Raw genomic sequence first — 20,780 nt, forward strand, 5'->3', positions numbered from 1 at the left:
TCAGATCTCCTTCTTTTTCCAGACTGATCCCTGAAAGTAGGAAGTCTGTGAGGTCAGAATTTTTTTCTTAACTGCAAGGCAGTCTGATCCCTATCACCAAAGTCTCTGGCAGCTAGAGTACCTTAGAGTTTGATAAGCCTGCTTAGTGCCAGAAGGGGACTGTGTTTCACTTCCCAGTTCCTCTGAACAATTTCCTGAAGTTAGCTTGGAACCTGTAGCTTCTACTCTCTAAATAGAAGTCCAGAGCTCCTTTCAAGCTATAAGGGCCCTTTAAATCTGCTTCATGTATTTGAAATGATTTTAAATATGGTGCCTGCCTGTAGTCTGTTGTCTTATTACTACATTTCTTGACTTTTCTAGTTTGTGTTATTTTTTACTTTCCCTTTCTTCTACTCCCTCATTCTTTTTCTTGATTTACTCAAGGCCTGCATCAGTCCTCTCTCCCATGAGGAAACTTATTTAGGAAGTGACTATGTATAGTACGTTGCCACTTCTCTACTTAATAATTTCGGGCGGAAGTCTTAAGAAGAGTATGAGTTACTGACATTTCTTTTTTTTTTTAATAATTTATTTTATTTATTCCCTTTTGTTGCCCTTGTTGTTTTATTGTTGTAGTTATTATTGTTGTTGTCGTTGTTGGATAGGACAGAGAGAAATGGAGAGAGGAGGGGAAGACAGAGAGGAGGAGAGAAAGATAGACACCTGCAGACCTGCTTCACCACCTGTGAAGCGACTCCCCTGCAGGTGGGGAGCCGGGGTTCGAACCGAGATCCTTATGCCGGTCCTTGTGCTTTGCGCCACCTGCGCTTAACCCACTGCGCTACAGCCCGACTCCCAAGTTACTGACATTTCAAAGAGGTTTCTGTCTTCTTTGTAAATATTTTTCTTTATTTTAATTTTTTAAATTTATTTATTACTGAATAGAGACAGAGAGAAATTGAGAGGGAAAGAGAAATAGAGACACCGCAGCTCTTCTCCAACACTCATGAAGCTTCCCCCTGCAGGTGGGGACCAGGGGCTTGAACCAGGGTCCTTGTGCACCGTAATGTGTGCACTTAACCAAGTGTGCCACCGCCTGGCCCCAGTTTCTGTCTTCTTTAACTTTGGGTAGAATTCTTTCAGACTGGAATATGCATTGAGACCCAGCTCTGTCTGTCTAGACTTAGCTAAGGGCATTGACTATTCACCAGGCTACCTAACTGGTTTTATTTCTCTTCCAGCAAAACCTGTGTCAGTGATTTGTGGGCTATTTTTCAGTTGACACTGAACTCACAGGATTATATGCCAAGCCTGAAGGAAGTCATGCTTTCTGATCTAAGATGTGCTGGTTGGAGTTCTCTGTTACAAATGTCTTCTGCTTGTAGAACAAGACTGGGTTATGAGTTTTCTTAGATCCTCTACAAGGTACTTTGTTCTTTATGCAAAGAAACTGTAGGCAGTTCATTAGTAATGATGTAATTGCTTTGATGTGGGCAAGTAATTATAGTTTATGAGATTTGTCTTGCAAACTATAAGCCTAGGAAGTAACTGTAGTTAAGTTATGGGCCCTTCAGGAATTATTACCATTCCACCAGTCCATAACATATATATCACTGAGGTCATGGAGCTTGAAATAAACAGACATAGACATAGTATGTAACTATTTGATAAGTAGATCTTATGAATGACAATTCCAGAGATTGCATAATTTGGAGTGGAAAAGTGGAGCCAGTAGTAGAATTTTATTAGCGATATCAATGTTCTATCTCTGCATCTCCAAGTTTCTTTAAGATAAATCAGTTTATACACTCACAGAAAACTAGTAATCATTCAAATATATATATATATATTTGAATGATTACTACTGTAATCATTCTACTTACTACTTACTTAGAACTTACTACTGTACTGAGAACAGAAAATATAGTGTTACTTAAGAAAAACTATTAAATAACTATGATGAAAAATTGAAATTAATAACTATCATAAAATTGTGTAATGTGAATTCAAAGATAAGAAAAATGTTTTAGTCCTAATAGAGCTAAAGAATGCCTCAGGAAGAATTTTCTTTAAGCTGAGCCTTGAATGATGATTATATATATTAACTTTATTCCACACCATAATAACAGAGTTTCAAAATAGTAATAGTAGAGCACCAACTATGTAATTATTATGAACAGTTTCAAATGTAATTTTGCCTTATACCTATCCAAATTATAAGCTAGTGGATTAAGATAAACATTTATTGACAGTATGTAAATAAATCTCAGAAATAAGTAATAAAAAAGTAAATACAACATAAAAAATAAGCAAAATATTTGAACAAACATTTCACAAAAGAAGATACACAAATAGTCTGTGAGCATATGCTTAGTAATCATTCATTGGGAATTGCAAATCAAGACCATACCAGCACACATTTAAAAGTCTGGGAGGGGAATTGTGGGAAGATGGCGGCCTGAGAAATCGCTAACAGCGAGTGCTCTGATAGCATCGTCGGCAACGGTAGGATTTTCTGCCTTTAGCAGACCAGTCAATAAGGGGGGGGCACCAAAGAAGTGATTACAGTTTAATTTGGGTTAACAATTAGAGCAAAGGTGACACGGACTAGCGGGGTGCCAGAATTCCCAGGCGGCGCCAGGCAAGGCGAGTGCGCCAGGCATTGTCCTCCGCCCGCCCGGGAAGGCGGCTCCTCCGCTGGTTGCAGAGCGCGGCGGGGAGAGGACCCGGAGAGAGCACTTTAGCTCGGGGGCTGCCTCTTGGGAGTCGCCAGGGTCCACCGCGACCCTGAGGGTGGATCCAAAGACTTCTTGAGTATAGCTCTCATTGGATCAAAGGACTTGGAGCTAGTTTTCATTTTTGAGAAATCCTTTAAAAAAGTCTGGAGGGCGGGGTTTCCCGGAAGATGGCGGATTGAGAAGCGGCTAGCCTTTGAGCACCGGACACATCTCGTGTAAACAATAGGATTTTCTGCCTTTAGCAGGCCAGCCAATAAGGGGCCATAACGGTCATACCAAGGATGTGTCTATAACTTAATTTGGGTTAAGAATTAGAGTAGGGGAAAAAATTCTTTTTTCTTCCTTTTAATTTTCAAACATACATCCTTCCCGCCACCCCCCCCCCCCATAAGCAATGCCTGGGACCAGCTACTAGCAGGATACTCCATACCACCAAACAGGGTTTTTTTTTTTTTTCCTTTTTCCTTTTTTTTTTTTTTTTAATTCACTGATACACATTTGGGAAGTTCCTCGCACTGCTCTTTAATTACAACTCTTCTTCTTAACGGTCCACAAAAAAGGGCAGGAACAGCCATTCTCATCTCAGACACGATAGATTTTAAATTAAATAAAGTAATAAAAGATAGGCAAGGACATTACATAATGATTAGAGGATCAATCAGCCAAGAAGACTTAACAATTATTAACATCTATGCACCCAACGAGGGACCATCTAAATACATTAAACACCTATTGAAAGAATTTCAAAAATACATCAATAGTAATACAATAATAGTGGGAGACTTCAATACCCCACTCTCACACTTAGACAGATCAACAAAGCAGAGAACCAATAAAGATACAAGAGAATTGAATGAAGAGATTGACAGACTAGACCTCTTGGACATTTTCAGACTCCTCCACCCCAAAAAACTGGAATACACCTTCTTTTCAAATCCACACAACACATACTCAAGGATAGACCACATGTTAGGCCACAAAGACAGCATCAATAAATTCAAAAGCATTGAAATCATCCCAAGTATCTTCTCAGACCACAGTGGAGTAAAAATAACTTTTAACAACAAACGGAAAATTATTAAAAGACATAGAATTTGGAAACTAAACAACATGCTCCTTAAGAACCACTGGGTCAGACACTCACTCAAACAGGAAATTCAAATGTTCCTGGAAACTAATGAAAATGAAGACACAACCTATCAAAATATTTGGGACACAGCTAAAGCAGTACTGAGAGGGAAACTTATAGCTATACAATCACATATTAAACACCAAGAAGAAGCCCAAATGAACGAACTTACTACACACCTCAAGGACTTAGAGGAAGAGGAACAAAGGAACCCTAAAGCAACCAGAAGGACAGAAATCACTAAAGTTAGAGCAGAAATAAACAACATCGAAAATAAAAGAACCATACAAAAGATCAATGAAGCCAAATGTTGGTTCTTTGAAAGATTAAACAAAATTGACAAACCCCTAGCCAGACTCACCAAACAAAAAAGAGAGAAGACTCAAATTAATAGAATTGTAAACGATACAGGAGATATCACAACTGACACCACAGAAATCCAGAGAATTCTGCGAAACTTCTATAAAGAACTATATGCCACCAAGCTAGAGAATCTGGAAGAAATGGAACAATTCCTAGAAACCTATGCACTTCCAAAACTGAACCAAGAAGAACTACAAAATCTAAATGCACCAATCACAGACAAAGAAATTGAAACCGTTATTAAGAATCTCCCCAACAACAAAAATCCTGGACCAGAGGGCTTCACAAACGAATTCTACAAAACTTTCAGGAAACAGTTAATACCCATACTTCTTAAGCTATTCCATAAGATTGAAGAAACAGGAATACTCCCTTCCACCTTTTATGAAGCCAACATCACCCTGATACCAAAAGCTGATAGGGACAGAACAAAAAAGGAAAACTACAGACCAATATCTCTGATGAACATAGATGCCAAAATATTAAACAAGATCTTGGCCAACCGGATACAGCAACACATCAAAAAGATTGTTCAACATGACCAAGTGGGATTCATCCCAGGAATGCAAGGCTGGTTCAACATCCGTAAATCAATCAATGTCATTCATCACATCAATAAAAGCAAAGCCAAAAACCACATGATTATCTCAATAGATGCAGAGAAAGCCTTTGACAAGATCCAACACCCATTCATGCTCAAAACTCTACAAAAAATGGGAATAGATGGGAAATTCCTCAAGATAGTGGAGTCTATATATAGCAAACCTACAGCCAACATCATACTCAATGGAGAGAAGCTGAAAGCATTCCCCCTCAGATCAGGGACTAGACAGGGCTGCCCACTGTCACCGTTACTCTTCAACATAGTATTGGAAGTTCTTGCCATAGCAATCAGGCAAGAGAAAGAAATCAAAGGGATACAGATTGGAAGGGAAGAAGTCAAGCTCTCACTATTTGCAGATGATATGATAGTATACATAGAAAGACCTAAAGAATCCAGTAGAAAATTACTGGAAGTTGTTAGGCAATATAGCAAGGTATCAGGCTACAAAATCAATGTACAAAAATCAGTGGCATTTCTTTATGCAAACACTAAATCTGAAGAAGAAGACATCCAGAAATCACTCCCATTTACTGTTTCAGCAAAATCAATCAAATACCTAGGAATAAAGTTGACCAAAGAAGTGAAAGACTTGTATGCTGAAAACTATGAGTCGCTACTCAAGGAGATAGAAACTGATACCAAGAAATGGAAAGATATCCCATGCTCATGGATTGGAAGAATAAATATCATCAAAATGAACATTCTCCCCAGAGCCATATACAAATTTAATGCAATACCCATCAAAGTTCCACCAAGCTTCTTTAAGAGAATAGAACAAACACTACAATCATTTATCTGGAACCTGAAAACACCTAGAATTGCCAAAAGCATCCTAAGGAAAAGAAACAGAAATGGAGGCATCACACTCCCAGACCTTAAACTATATTATAAAGCCATCATCATCAAAACAACATGGTACTGGAACAAAAATAGGCACACAGACCAGTGGAACAGAATTGAAAGCCCAGAAGTAAATCCCAACACCTATGGACATCTAATCTTTGATAAGGGGGCCCAAAGGATTAAATGGAAGAAGGAGGCTCTCTTCAATAAATGGTGCTGGGAAAACTGGGTTGAAACATGCAGAAGAATGAAATTGAACCACTTTATCTCACCAGAAACAAAAATCAACTCCAAATGGATCAAAGACCTAGATGTCAGACCAGAAACAATCAAATACTTAGAGGAAAACATTGGTAAAACACTTTCCCATCTACACCTCAAGGACATCTTTGATGAATCAAACCCAATTGCAAGGAAGACCAAAGCAGAAACAAACCAATGGGACTACATCAAATTGAAAAGCTTCTGCACATCCAAAGAAACTATTAAACAAACAGAGAGACCCCTCACAGAATGGGAGAAGATCTTCACATGCCAGACATCAGACAAGAAACTAATCACCAAAATATATAAAGAGCTCAGCAAACTTAGCCGCAAAAAAGCAAATGACCCCATCCAAAAATGGGCAGAGGAAATGAACAAAACATTCACCACAGAGGAGATCCAAAAGGCTAACAAACATATGAAAAACTGCTCTAGGTCACTGATTGTCAGAGAAATGCAAATTAAGACAACACTAAGATAACACCTCACTCCTGTAAGAATGACATACATCAAAAAGGACAGCAGCAACAAATGCTGGAGAGGTTGTGGGGACAGAGGAACCCTTTTACATTGCTGGTGGGAATGTAAATTGGTACAGCCTCTGTGGAGAGCAGTCTGGAAAACTCTCAGAAGGCTAGACATGGACCTTCCATATGACCCAATAATTCCTCTCCTGGGGTTATACCCCAAGGACTCCATAACACCCAACCAAAAAGAGGTGTGTACTCCTATGTTCATAGCAGCACAATTCATAATAGCTAAAACCTGGAAGCAACCCAGGTGCCCAACAACAGATGAATGGCTGAGAAAGCTGTGGTATATATACACAATGAAATACTATGCAGCTATCAAGAACAATGAACCCACCTTCTCTGACCCATCTTGGACAGAGCTAGAAGGAATTATGTTAAGTGAACTAAGTCAGAAAGTTAAAGATGAGTATGGGATGATCCCACTCATCAACAGAAGCTGACTTAGAAGATCTGAAAGGGAAACTAAAAGCAGGACCTGATCAAATTGTAATTAGGGCACCAAAGTAAAAACCCAGTGGTGAGGGGTAGACATGTAGCTTCCTGGGCCAGTGGGGGGTGGGAATGGGCGGGAGGGATGGGTCACAGTCCTTTGGTGATGGGAATGGTGTTTATGTACACTCCTAGCAAAATGTAGACATATAAATCAGTAGTTAATTAATATGAGAGGGGGAAACCAATTGTATGTCTCAAAGGTTCTCAAAAGACAAACTGAATCTTTTTAATAGATAGGCTACGTATTTGATATGCGGACTCTCTCAAAAGCCTAGACCAAGTAGATTAGAAGCTTCCAATAGCACAGCTATATACAAGATACTGGGTACTGTACAGCAAACCATAACAAAGGGACTTTTCAAAGTTAACCCAATTAACAAATAATGTGATGATAATATTAACTATTGATTGTCTTTTTGAACCCTAAGACAGCAGGAACCTCACATCTTCACTATAGAGCCCCTACTTCCCCCAGTCCTGGCACCCTTGGATAGGGCTCACTTTCCCGTATGCATCTCCCAATCCATACCAAATAATATTGCATCCGCCGATCACAACCTAACCAAAGCAACGATTGCCATCTCAACATGCTTCACCTCAGAGTGTATCCAGAGACTTCACGTGTGGAATGACAACCCTTCAGCTTCATTACTCGGGTGAGACCTTTCCTTTTATAGTACACTCTAATTTCATCTCAGGTAGTTCACTTTCTAACAAAGTCCCATAACCTAGACATACACCAGTTTCTGTGAGAGAGAGCGTATGTGCACACGTATCCATAAACTAGTGCAAAATATATACCTGAAAGCAGGATTACACTAGAGTTTGCAGTGAGTACCTCCCTAACACTTCCTCTCCACTATTCCAAACTTGGGATCCATGATTGCTCAACAAATTGTTTGGCTTTGTATGTTAACTCTCTTTTCAATCACCAGGTTCCAGATGCCACCAGGATGCTGGCTAGGCTTCCCTGGATTGAAGACCCCACCAATGTGTCCTGGAGCTCAGATTCCCCAGAGACACACCTTACTAGGGAAAGAGAGAGGCAGACTGGGAGTATGGTCCGACCAGTCAACGCCCATGTTCAGCGGGGAAGCAATTACAGAAGCCTGACCCTCTACCTTCTGCAACCCTCAACGACCCTGGGTCCATGCTCCCAAAGGGCTAGAGAATGGGAAGGCTATCATGGGAGAGAGTGGGTTATGGGGATTGGGTGGTGGGAATTGTGTGGAGTTGTACCCCTCCTACCTTATGCTTTTGTTCACTAATCCTTTCTTAAATAAAAAATTTAAAAATAAAAAAAAAATTTAAAAGTCTGGGAAAGGGAGTCGGGCTGTAGCACAGCGGGTTAAGCGCAGGTGGCGCAAAGCACAAGGACCGGCATAAGGATCCCGGTTCCAACCCTGGCTCCCCACCTGCAGGGGAGTCGCTTCACAGGTGTTGAAGCAGGTCTGCAGGTGTCTATCTTTCTCTCCTCCTCTCTGTCTTCCCCTCCTCTCTCCATTTCTCTCTGTCCTATCCAACAATGACAACAACAATAATAACTACAACAAGGGCAACAAAAGGGAATAAATAAATAAAATAAATATTTAAAAAAGTCTGGGGAAAAAAATATATATCAAATGTGAAAATGTATGGCACCTATAAAATTCTAGTTGCAGGATGGGAAAATAGCATTATGGTTATAAAAAAACTCTGTTATGCCTGAGGCTCCCAGATCTCAGGTTCAACCCCGTACCCCACTGTTGTTAAAATTCGGAGGCTCCATCTGGCTGGGCTAGCTTCACAGGCGGGTAACAGAGACGACCAGAGACATACGGCTGGGCAGGGAAGCTGTATTTCTTTATTCAGGAACAACGATTCATAAACTAAACCAAAGTAATCACCAAACAGAGCTCTGTTGCCTCTTTCCCCCGCGGCGGCACCCAACACTCTCTAACTCTGCAACTCTGGAACTCTGGAACCCTCTTGGGGTTCCTTGGGGCAGGGCCAAGCAGGCCCGTGAAACTAGCATGACTGATCCAAATTTTCTTGGCAGGGGGAGAGCTAGAACAACCCAATGTAAAGCATACAACAATTCCCCCTTTTCTTTTTAACTAAATGACTACAGTATCAAGGGTGTGGGGTGAACAGAAACCTAAATTGTACAGGCATTTTTAAAAAAAGAAACTGTCACAAACATGGAGAAACATGTAAGCAAGTAACAAGAACCAGTGTGCTGCCAAGGGAAGGCCTGAGGGGGCCATGTTTTGCCTCTGTGGGCAAAACTTTATCAGCTTAAAAAAAAACATTTCTTGCCTCTGGGGGTTGTACTTGCCTCAACAGGCATTTGCATGGGGGTGGGGAACGGCCTAGAGTCCCAAAGGCAGCTGGCTGCAATTTACTTACTATGAAACAAAACTTGTTATTAGCATAACCACAGCACAATCTAACATTTCTAATAGAGAAGGAATTTGAGACTTTTACATATCAACAACGTCTTTTTAACCTTTTGTTACACCCATTCAAGATGGAGACACACCCTAGGTGTGCACAGGAAAGGAAACCTCAGGCATGAGAATAATTAGCATAGCCATTGTGTAATCTACCAATTCTAATAGAGAAAGTAATGGAGAGTTTTACATATCAACAAGTCTATTTAACCTTTTGTTATACCCATTCAAGATGGAGGCACACCCTAGGTGTGCGCAGGTCTTTAGACCAACTTAGTTAAAATATATTGTTAACTAATTTTTACCTCAGACTTTAAATGTAAGTTAATTTTATCTTTATGAGAATTACGTTGAAAACCTTTTTCATTTAACTTTGACTAGTAAGAATTTAGCCTTAAAGTTACTGTTTACCAAACTTTAAGCATACACATAAACATGGTCATTAATGCATAAGGAGAGAAACCTTTGTTACGAAGACGTGTCATTTCAAACACAAATTTAGATATGTACTGTCTTAGTTGTTGGAGGGGTGTGCTGTCCATTGGTGGTCTCTTGGGCAGCTTCACTTCTAGGAATTGCAGGTTGCGATCTCTGTACAAATCTCTGCGTACTCCAGCTTGTCTGCCTTCAGACCGGACTGGCAGCTGGAGATCTCATGTGCCCAGTTTCGGCAGGGAGCCCGGGGGTCCGGGAGGTCCGGGATCATTCCAGAATTCATAGCATGAGGGTGGGCGGGCCAGCCTTGTAGAAGGCGCAAGCCAAGGTGCCCAGGGGTTGCGGCCATGATAGGCTGCCGCGGCCCTGCCCCATGGCCCTGCCATGTCTGCTGCCTTGTTCTCAGTGGCCGAGCAGCATGGAGGGATCACCGTCCAGTGCCCTGCACCACGCAGTGGAGAGCCAGCTCATGTGGGCTGGCCTGCGTGCTGGCATTGGGCTCCTGTGTGTTGGCATTGGGCTCCAGCGTGTTGGCATCAGGCTCCTTTGTGGTGGCACCAGGCTCTTGCGTGTTGGCATCGGGCTCCTGTGTGGTGGCATCGGGCTCCTGTGTGCTGGTGTCTGGCTCTTGTGTGCTGGCATCGGGCTCCTGTGTGCTGGCGTCGGCCTCCTGCGGGCTGCGGGCGCGGTGCGCGGGGTTGTCTGGGTGCAGCCAGCTGGCTGGCTGTTCCACCAGGTGGAAAAGGCAGCTCCGCACCTCGCCTCTTGCCCGCTGGCTCTTCCCGACTCATCAGGCTGTTTTGAGTGCGCCCGAGCGCGTGGAAACCATAGAGTGGTCCAGAGATAAATGTTCCAGAAACAGCAAAACAGTCTCATGAAGAAAGAGCAGAGGCCTTTGGAGATCTCGTCACAAGCAGAAGAGAAGGCCATAGTACATAGGTAGCCAAATTGTTTTCACTTATCTGAGAGATGCGCAGGTCAGGTCCACGTGGGCGCCATTTGTTGTTAAAATTCCGTGGCTCCAGCTGGCCGGGCTAGCTTCACAGGTGGGTAACAGAGACGACCAGAGACATATGGCTGGGCAGGGAAGCTGTATTTCTTTATTCAGGAACAATGATTCATAAACTAAACCAAAGTAATCACCAAACAGAACTCTGTTGCCTCTTTCCCCCGCGGCGGCACCCAGCACTCTCTAACTCTGCAACTCTGGAACTCTGGAACCCTCTCGGGGTTCTTTGGGGCGGGGCCAAGCAGGCCCGTGAAACTAGCAGGACTGATCCAAATTTTCTTGGCAGGGGGAGAGCTAGAACAACCCAATGTAAAGCATACAACACCCCACCATAAACCGGAGATGAGCATTGCTCTGGTGGATAAACAAAAAAAAAGTTTAGCAGCATCTTCAAAAGATAAATACACACCTACCATATAGCCCAAAAGTCCCATTCCTTGGCATTTTCCAAGGTTAATGAAAACATTTCCACAAAGACTGACTATCTGTAGCATCTTTACACATAATAGTTAAAAAAAAAAAACAAAAAAACTAGAAACAACCCAAATGCCCACCTTCAGTTAAATGAGTATCAAGAAAACTATTATGTGATGAAGTATTACTCAGCATTAAAGAAGGGTGGACCACTCATGCATTCTTGACTAATCTAGAATACTGGTTAGATTAAAAAAGTCAAGATGTTTACATAATTCTAGAAAAGACAAAACTTTGTTTTAGAGGAAAAAAAATTTTCATTTATAAAAATAATTTTACTTGTGAAATAAAGCAGATCAGTGGTTGTCTGGGTTGTATAAGGGAAGAGGAACTGATTGGATAAGGAGTATACTTCAGGGGAGTAAGAAGTGTTCTGTGTGTTGAATGTGAAGGTATAAAAATGATTGTCCATATTCAGCAAAGAAGCTGTTACAGAAGCCAGGCCTTCAACCTTCTGTACCGCACAATGATCCTGGGTCCATACTCCCAGAGGGATAAAGAATAGGAAAGCTCAACGCAATGATTGCCACCTCAACATGCTTCACCTCAGACTGTGTCCAGAGACTTCACGTGTGGAATGACAACCCTTCAGCTTCATTACTCGGGTGAGACCTTTCCTTTTATAGTACACTCTAATTTCATCTCAGGTAGGTCACTTTCTAACAAAGTCCCATAACCTAGATATACACCAGTTTCTGTGAGAGAGAGCTTATGTTCACATGTACCCATAAACTACTGCAAAATATATACCTGAAAGCAGAAGTACACTAGAGTTTGCAGTGAGTACCTCCCTAACACTTCCTCTCCATTATTCCAAGCCTGGGATCCGTGATTGCTCAACAAATTGTTTGGCTTCGTATGTTAACTCTCTTTTCAATCACCAGGTTCCAGATGCCACCAGGATGCTGGCCAGGCTTCCCTGGATTGAAGACCCCACCAATGTGTCCTGGAGCTCACCTTCCCCAGAGACACACCTTACTAGGGAAAGATAGAGGCAGACTGGGAGTATGGACTGACCAGTCAACGCCCATGTTCAGCGGGGAAGCAATTACAGAAGCCAGACCTTCTGCCTTCTGCAACCCTCAATGACCCTGGGTCCATGCTCCCAGAGGGATAGAGAATGGGAAAGCTATCATGGGAGGGGGTGGGTTATGGAGATTGGGTGGTGGGAATTGTGTGGAGTTGTACCCCTCCTACCTTATGTTTTTGTTCATTAATCCTTTCTTAAATAAAAAATTTAAAAAAAAAGAATAGGGAAGCTATCAGGGGAGAGGATTGGATATGGAGCTCTGGGGGTGGACAATGTGTAGAAATGCATCCCTCTTATCCTATGGTCTTGTCAATGTTTCCATTTTATAAATTTAAAAAAAAAGGTTGTTCCTTCCTTTCCATCTTCTATACCACATATAATTTTTTTCCTTGTAACTCTACAGAGTAAAGAATCCAGATTGTTCGGCTTCTAGTTCAGCTCATTTTTACCAGGTCACTTCTTATCCACTTGAATTCCAGACCTCTTTAATACTCAGTGTCCAAATAAAGACCATAGCAAAGTGAAACTTCCATTTAGGAAGACAACTATCCCTTGAGCAATCAAAAAAGCTACTCTGTGCCTTAAGTAAAATGTAAAATTCATTTATCCATCTGATGATGATACAAGTTCCTTTCCCAGATAATCACATACCCTCTATGATGCTTTGTAACATAGGACCGACATGGAGAGCCAGTTACCATTATTACTTTACATTAGGTGACCGGGAAATGAAATAGTGGAAGGAACATGTTCATAAGTACAGTCATGTCAAAACAAGGAAGAAACACTCATTATTGTTATATCCTCCCTTCTAAAATTGGTCACATGGTCACAGATGGTATTTTTTAACTTCCTTTTTCCACTCTCCGCCCCCACCTGATTGGCCCTTGCTAGCATTTCAGATTTTAGAGCTGGTTTCTTTCAATTTTTACCTTGTCTTAAATGTTATATCTTCAACTAGCTCTTTTCAATTTCAACTTGTTTACCCCCTCATTTTTTCTCATGCAATTCTATTTTTTCTTTCAAATTATATATTTTCTTGTTGGTTCTTATTTCATCATGCCTCTCCAAACAATAATATCTTTGAATGAAGAAATTAATTCTTTTATCTACTATCCATTACCTAGCAATCACCAACTCCTAGCAATTTTTATTCCTTACACCATTCATATTCATTCATCTCTTTACAATCACCAACACTCACTTTATCATTTAATTTTCTCATTTCTAGCTTCTCCTTATTCAAGATAGTGCTGCACACTAAATAAAGCACTCTCATATTTGTCTTTATTATTTTTAGTGCACTAGTCATGTGCTAGCACATAGTAGGGATTCAATAATTATCTGCAGATAAATGGATCTTATCATTAATAAGAACAGACAAAATAGTATTATCTATTTCAATAATGTTTTAAAACCTCCCAGATATTTCTCCAGTCCTTTATCTTATGAATTAAAGAGCTTAAGAGTGAAAATTCAAAAGTGAAATTATTTTGAACAAAATGTCTGCATTTTTAAAGCATATTATGCATTTGACCTCTATTAAAATAATACATAATTAAAAGGAATAGAATCACTTGTTACCAGTTTAAAAGTAACACATATTCATTTCAGAGAATTTAAAATTGTATGAACATGGTTACGAGAATAAAAATAACACTAATACAGCAAACCATAACAAAAGGACTTTTCAAAGTTAACCCAATTACCAAATAATGTGATGATAATATTAACTATCGATTGTCTTTTTGAACCCCAAGACAGCAGGAACCTCACATCTCCACTATAGAGCCCCTACTTCCCCCAGTCCTGGAACCCTTGGGTAGGGCCCTCTTTCCCTTATGCCTCTCCCAATCCATATCAAATAATATTGCATCCGCCGATCACAACCTAACCAACATAACAATTGCCACCTCAACATGCTTCACTTCAGACTGTGTCCAGAGACTTCACGTGTGGAATGACAACCCTTCAGCTTCATCACTCGGGTGAGACCTTTCCTTTCATAGTATACTCTAACTCCATCTCAGGTGGTTCACGTTCTAACAAAGTCCCAAAACCTAGATATACACCAGTTTCTGTGAGAGAGAGCATATGTTCGCACATATCCATAAAATACTGCAAAATATATACCTGAAAGCAGAAGTACACTAGAGTTTGCAGTGAGTACCTCCCTAACACTCCCTCTCCACTATTCCAAGCTTTGGGTCCATGATTGCTCAACAATTTGTTTGGCTTCGTATGTTAACTTTCTTTTCAGTCACCAGGTTCCAGATGCCATCAGGATGCTGGCCAGGCTTCCCTGGATTGAAGACCCCACCAATGTGTCCTGGAGCTCAGCTTCCCCAGAGACACATGCTACTAGGGAAAGAGAGAGGCAGACTGGGAGTATGGACCGACCAGTCAACGCCCATGTTCAGCGGGGAAGCAATTACAGAAGCCAGACCTTCTACCTTCTGCAACCCACAATGACCCTGGGTCCATGCTCCCAGAGGGATAGAGAATGGGAAAGCTACCAGGGGAGGGGGGTGGGATATGGAGATTGGGTGGTGGGAATTGTGTGGAGTTGTACCCCTCCTACCCTATGGTTTTGTCAATTAATCCTTTCTTAAATTAAAAATAAATAAATAAAAATAACACTAATAAAATGATACATTTGATCAGTACTTCTGATAGTGCATGTGTGTTAGGGAAACATGACAAACAAATTATCAGCAAGTATTTGGGACCTGGAGGTAAAATATCAAGAATAATAGCTCAGGGGGCTGAAAATGTCTCAGTGGGTAGATCACATGGCATGAGGGCCCAAGTTCAATCCCTGGCTCTACATGGAAGTACCATGAACAACACCAAAGTGGCACAGAGCTGTAATGTTTCTCTCCCTCCCTCTCCCTCTCCCTCTCCCTCTCCCTCTCCCTCTCCCTCTCCCTCTCCCTCTCCCTCTCCCTCTCCCTCTTTCCTTCTATAAATGAAAATAACAAACTGGGGCAGGGAAGCTACTCAACAATATTGTATTTATATTACCTCGATGATGCATAAAAGTAGAAAAATAATTTTTTTCATTTTTCAAAAGAAAAGAATTTTATTGTTTCTAGCACATATCTTATTATGTGGAAGCAGAACAAATGTATGTTAGCTACCTGGTTATGGGTTGATTTATAATAGTGAATGTGATTTTGATAAACATAAAGGTCCTAGTTACCTAAGACATATTTTATAATACCACAGGATTATAAAATGTTACCTCTTGAAACTGATTATAAGGAGAGGGCATAATTTTCAAGTCCTAAAAATCATTTGAATGATATATCTCTTGCCTGTGTGCCATAAATAAACATAGACTTAAATGACATTTGTGACCAGTTTTTGTTATATTTCTACAATCTCAATTCTTTTTGTTGGTTACTTTTTCATTTTGTTGTTGTTCTTTTTCTTTTAACCTGAAAAAACCCAAAGATCAAGATCACATAAATAGGGAGAAAAAAGAAAGGACTTCTGTATTGATAAAAGGTGTGTGTGTGTGTGTGTGTGTGTGTGTGTGTGTGTGTGTGTGTGTGTGTGTGAAAGTAAAAGCATTTGCTCAGACCTGGCAGAACTCTGAGGAGATCCAAGTGCCTAAATTTTGTGTTTTAGCTATTTCCTATTCCCTTCCATAGAGATCAAAGGAAAATAAGCAAAGTGAGGTCCCCTGTGTGCATGGAGGAGTCAGACAATGGGGTGTACTGTCCTTATGAGGGAGGTTGCTATGGATAATTGTACCCATATGTTAACAGCTATACTGTAATCCATTAATGCTGGAAGGAAGGAAGGGGAGGGAAGGAAGGAAGGAAGGAAGGAAGGAAGGAAGGAAGGAAGGAAGGGGAAGGAAGGAGGGAAGGGAAGAAGGAAGGAAGGAAAGAAGGAAGGAAGGAAGGGGAAGGAAGGAAGGAAGGAAGGAAGGAAGGAAGGAAGGAAGGAAGGAAGGAAGGAAGGAAGGGAGGGAGGGAGGGAGGGAGGGAGGGAGGGAGGGAGGAAGGAAGGAAGGAAGGAAGAAAGGGAGGGAGGGAGGGAGGGGAGGCTGCTACATCCCCAGAGAGGACTGCTGCCAGCTGATGCCTAGGCATCCACCATCACCACATCTCCTACTTTTGTTTTTCTGTTTCATCAAAAGAAGTTAGAAATCCCCCATTGTTTAAATGTTGGTAACATAATTCAACTTAAGAAACAAATGGAACACATTCAGAGGTCAGATGGTAACTCCATGGCTGCCAGACTAGGAGCTCTCTGTAGAGGATTTCAATGGAGGTATGAATAATGCTGGCACTGAAGAGTGGGTGGAAGAAGAAATATAGGCCAGAGAGAGGCAGACAACAGAGAAGAGAAGAGTAAAGTAGGGAGAGGTCACAGCCTAGGGAAGAAGAACTCAGGAAGAAGAGCCCACATATCACAGCACAAGGATCAGGACCTCTTCTTTTTTTTTAATATTTTATTTATTTATTAATGAGAAACATAGGAGGAGAGAGAAAGGACCAGGCATCACCCTGGTACATGTGCTGCTGGGGATTGAACTCAGGACCTCATGCTTGAGAGTCTGATGCTTTATCCACTGCACCACCTCCCAGACCACAAGGACCTCTTCTTAAGGCTGCAGATGCAGCCAGTATAAAGAAGAGGGGAGGGCATTCTCAACAAATAGTCCCAGCTTTAGAAATGAGCCCAACATCAGCTTCCACATGGGGTCAGCCACCTTTGCCCAGATGGTCCTTGTGCTTCTCTGGTATGCATTTTCCTGATTAAAAGTTTAAAATACTGGGGGAGGGGGCTATAAGGATTACTTACATAGTGCACAGGGGAGGGGTTTTGTCAGTGTTTCCTTTTTATAAATAAATTTTTTTTAAACCAACGGAATATAAATAACTAATTAGGGTCCTATCAATATGAAAAACAAAGGGGTCATGAGATATATACTCAGTGGAGTAATACTCAGCAATTAAAGAAATAATGTGTCCTTTGGGATTAAAAGAATGGAGGGCCAAGTACTGGCACACATGGTTAAACTCACACATTACAGTGTGCAAAGACCAGGGTTTAAGTCCCTGGTCACCATCTGCAGGGGGAATAACTTCAGAAGTGATAAAGTAAATTCTGCAAGTGTCTGTCTCTTTCCTATGTCCTCCTCCCTTCTCAACTTCTCTCTGTTTCTATTCAATACTACATAAATAAGTTTGAAAAATATCATCCCAAAATTTTTAAAAAATGAATGGAACTGGCAGTGAATATGCTTAGTAAATAAGGAAGTGAAGGGCACCTAGAGAATGATTTTACTCATGTGGAATATGAAGAATTGAAAGGCATCAACTTGAATATAAATATGTGTGTTTAAACATACATATTTATATTCAAGTATATATATTTATTTATTATATATAATATGCTTGAATATACTTGAATATATTATAATATAATATACTTGAATATATATACATATTTATATTCAAGTATATATATTTATTTATTATATATAATATGCTTGAATATACTTGAATATATTATAATATAATATACTTGAATATATATACATATTTATATTCAAGTATATATATTTACATTGAAGTTATATATTGAATATTTGTGTGTTTGTGTGTGTGTATGTATGTACTCAATCCATATCAATGACTGTGAGAGAACTATGGTACTATGATGGTTACCAAGGGAGGGGGGTGGAAGCACATATCTTTTGTAGTGGGAGTGGGAGTGGTGTAGAACTATACCCCTATTATCTTATAATCTTATAAATCACTATTAAATTAAATATTAAATCAAATATATATATATATATATATATTTGCCTAGGAGTTCAGAAGGAAAGAGTAGCTCATGGTAGGTTCCCATTGGAACCAGTCTCTGGAATCATGAAGAGAAGCCCTGAGAACTTCCTGTGAATGCCTTTTTTCAGAAGCAGAATTGGCTCTGAAAGCACCTATACTGCCTGGGCAGAATTAGGATGGCTGAAACTAGAAAAGAGAGGAAAGCAGAATTCCTGTCATCTCCTCCCTTCAGCAGGAAACTAATAAATCAGAACAAGGAAGGGAAATAAAGATCAATAAAAAACCCCAACACTCTAGTCAGTAGTGAAATCTGAGATCATTTATTTGTCTCCATGGAAGTGTCAGTATTATAATTATCTATATTATTAATGTCAGTATTAATACTCTCTGAGAGCTGGAAAAGCACTAGACACAAAATATGATTTCAAATAGGGGGCCTGCTCAGAATACAGAAGTATTATTATTATTTGACAAATTATTATTTTGGACCGAGATTGGAATCCCTTACACTATTCCCAAATTCAAAGTTCACCAAGTAACAGTAGGTAACTGCTCTGGAAGAAATTACCAACCAGGGTGAGGAAAGATGTTATTTGTCCAAGAAGAAAAAATATAGACAGTAAGAAAAAATATTGGGCAACTTGATTCAGAACAGCTAGCCACTGACATGTAGCATGTATTTTCACAGTTCACACTATAAGCACAAATTCAGAAATGGCCACTTAAGGAGAGTAGGATCTAAGATTGGAAAAATTACTTGTCCAGTGTCATTTGGCTGGCTAGTGACTGATTAAAAATTAATGCAACCTCCCATCTTCTTATTCATTTCTCTTTCCACAAAACTTGATTGTGTGCAGAGAAGGATGGATTATCCCTTTGAAAGAATTACCTAAAGGAGACATGCTCTTTTGTTGGGGTGGGGAGGAGGCATTTGAGACTGGTGCATGGAAGGACATCCTTGTGTGCTAAGGGAAGCTGGCATTGGGAAAAGGGATCACATGTCCCCAAAGAGGGTGAGCAACTTGGGGAAAAGCCATGAGACCAAAGACAGACAACCCTCAAAGCAGTTACATCTAAGCTTGGAACATGCAAGTCCAGGAGGACTAGAGTGAAAAATTCCAAATTGAAAACAGTAAACTTACATTTTCTTAAATATTACTGGTAGTCACACATTTACATATTATCACTTACTGATTATCTTCAATTTTTCAAAACAGCCACTTACAAAAAGACATGCGTACACATAACATACATACAAACACTCATTTAAATCCTCTGAGTAGTCAAGATAAATATGGAATCTCTTGTGCAGAATAACTTGTGTGAAAAATTTAGTCATTGGTCCATAGATATTCACAGTTTCAATTCTGTGAATACCTTGGCATCCCCTCATAGCTTGATTTCTCTTTACCTTCTGAACACTTTTCTTAATTTATCTTTTTTTAATATCGCATTTTATTTAGCTTCTCTCCATAGCACATCAAAATAGAGAGATGGGAACATGGCTGGGTAGACTGACACATTTAAATGAGAAGGAAAACTGTTAAATAGAAAAAAATTAAAATATAGACTTGACCATTTCTTGGTAGGGACTCACTATCTTCCACTTTATTGGAGATGCTGAGGCATCACTGCCCTGCAGCCAATGTAAGGAGAACAGAAGCACCCAGAAATAGTCTGATAGGTCATGCATTTTGTTAGAACTGGATGGTAGGGAAACATTTGCTATTAAAATATTCTTTTACAAAGCATTAAATTTCATAAAAGTTTAAGACTTTTATGTTTAAGACATAAGACTCAACAAATCAGCTGGAAAATTTTACTTATATGAAGTCATAAAGTCATTTAGTTATCCTTAATGCCACAGGCCAGATTCACTAAGGAGGACATTAACTTCAATTTAGGGGGACTGGATTTCTGTGCAAGTATTGGCTAACTCTTTCTAATCTCAGTGGTCAGTCTGAAGTTAAATGTAGTACAATAGCATTGCTAGGAAAAGGTCATTATCTTTCTTCACATGCAGTAGCTTCTCAGTGTTTTGTGGTACAAAGTTGCCTTTGACTATAAGGTCACTTCCTCTTTTGAAAACTATCAGCATCATGAGGACAGAGGTATGAAGGGGCATGTCCAAATCAGCAGGAGAGAGCACAGGCATTGATGCCTATCAGTGCAATCTTCCTCCCTGCACTGCAGAATCTTTACTGATCCCAGGTTGAGTCCAGGCTCACAATTTCCTATAGTTGTGATAACCCTCACCACTCTCACAGTTTAGAAAAATTTTATTTCCTTTATCCAGTAAATTTCATGTTTCACAGCAAACCCCATCCCCAAAGATGGTGCTTTAAAGAACACTTTCTCTAAGAACATCCAGAAAATTCAGAAAACAGCTGGTTGAAGTACAAAAATTGCCCATTTTTCTGATATCTTGATGGCTGTTTAAACATTGGTTTTTTCTCTGAAGGAGCTAAGTTAGAGAGGTATCCAAGCAACATGCAAGCCACATCCTGTGTAGCAGAGGTACAGCTGAGCTCCCAGGGTAATCCACACCCCAACCACATCCAGAATCCTCCTCTTACGACTCTTCATGTCCACAGATGTCAAATTCCCAGCAGTGGTGTTCAAGTGTCTTTTTCAAGAAGTAAATTTAT

The 20,780-nt window shown here is 40.3% G+C and overlaps 1 long non-coding RNA gene across 1 annotated transcript in view; it reads left to right on the plus strand.

The window, feature by feature from the left end:
• The window catches only part of LOC132540404 (uncharacterized), a 380,596-nt gene that overhangs the window by 190,947 nt on the left and 168,869 nt on the right, over positions 1–20,780 (plus strand). The gene's annotated exons all lie outside the window — the stretch shown is intronic.

Source organism: Erinaceus europaeus, chromosome 9, assembly GCF_950295315.1.
Source record: "Erinaceus europaeus chromosome 9, mEriEur2.1, whole genome shotgun sequence".
Classification (NCBI taxonomy): Eukaryota; Metazoa; Chordata; class Mammalia; order Eulipotyphla; family Erinaceidae; genus Erinaceus; species Erinaceus europaeus.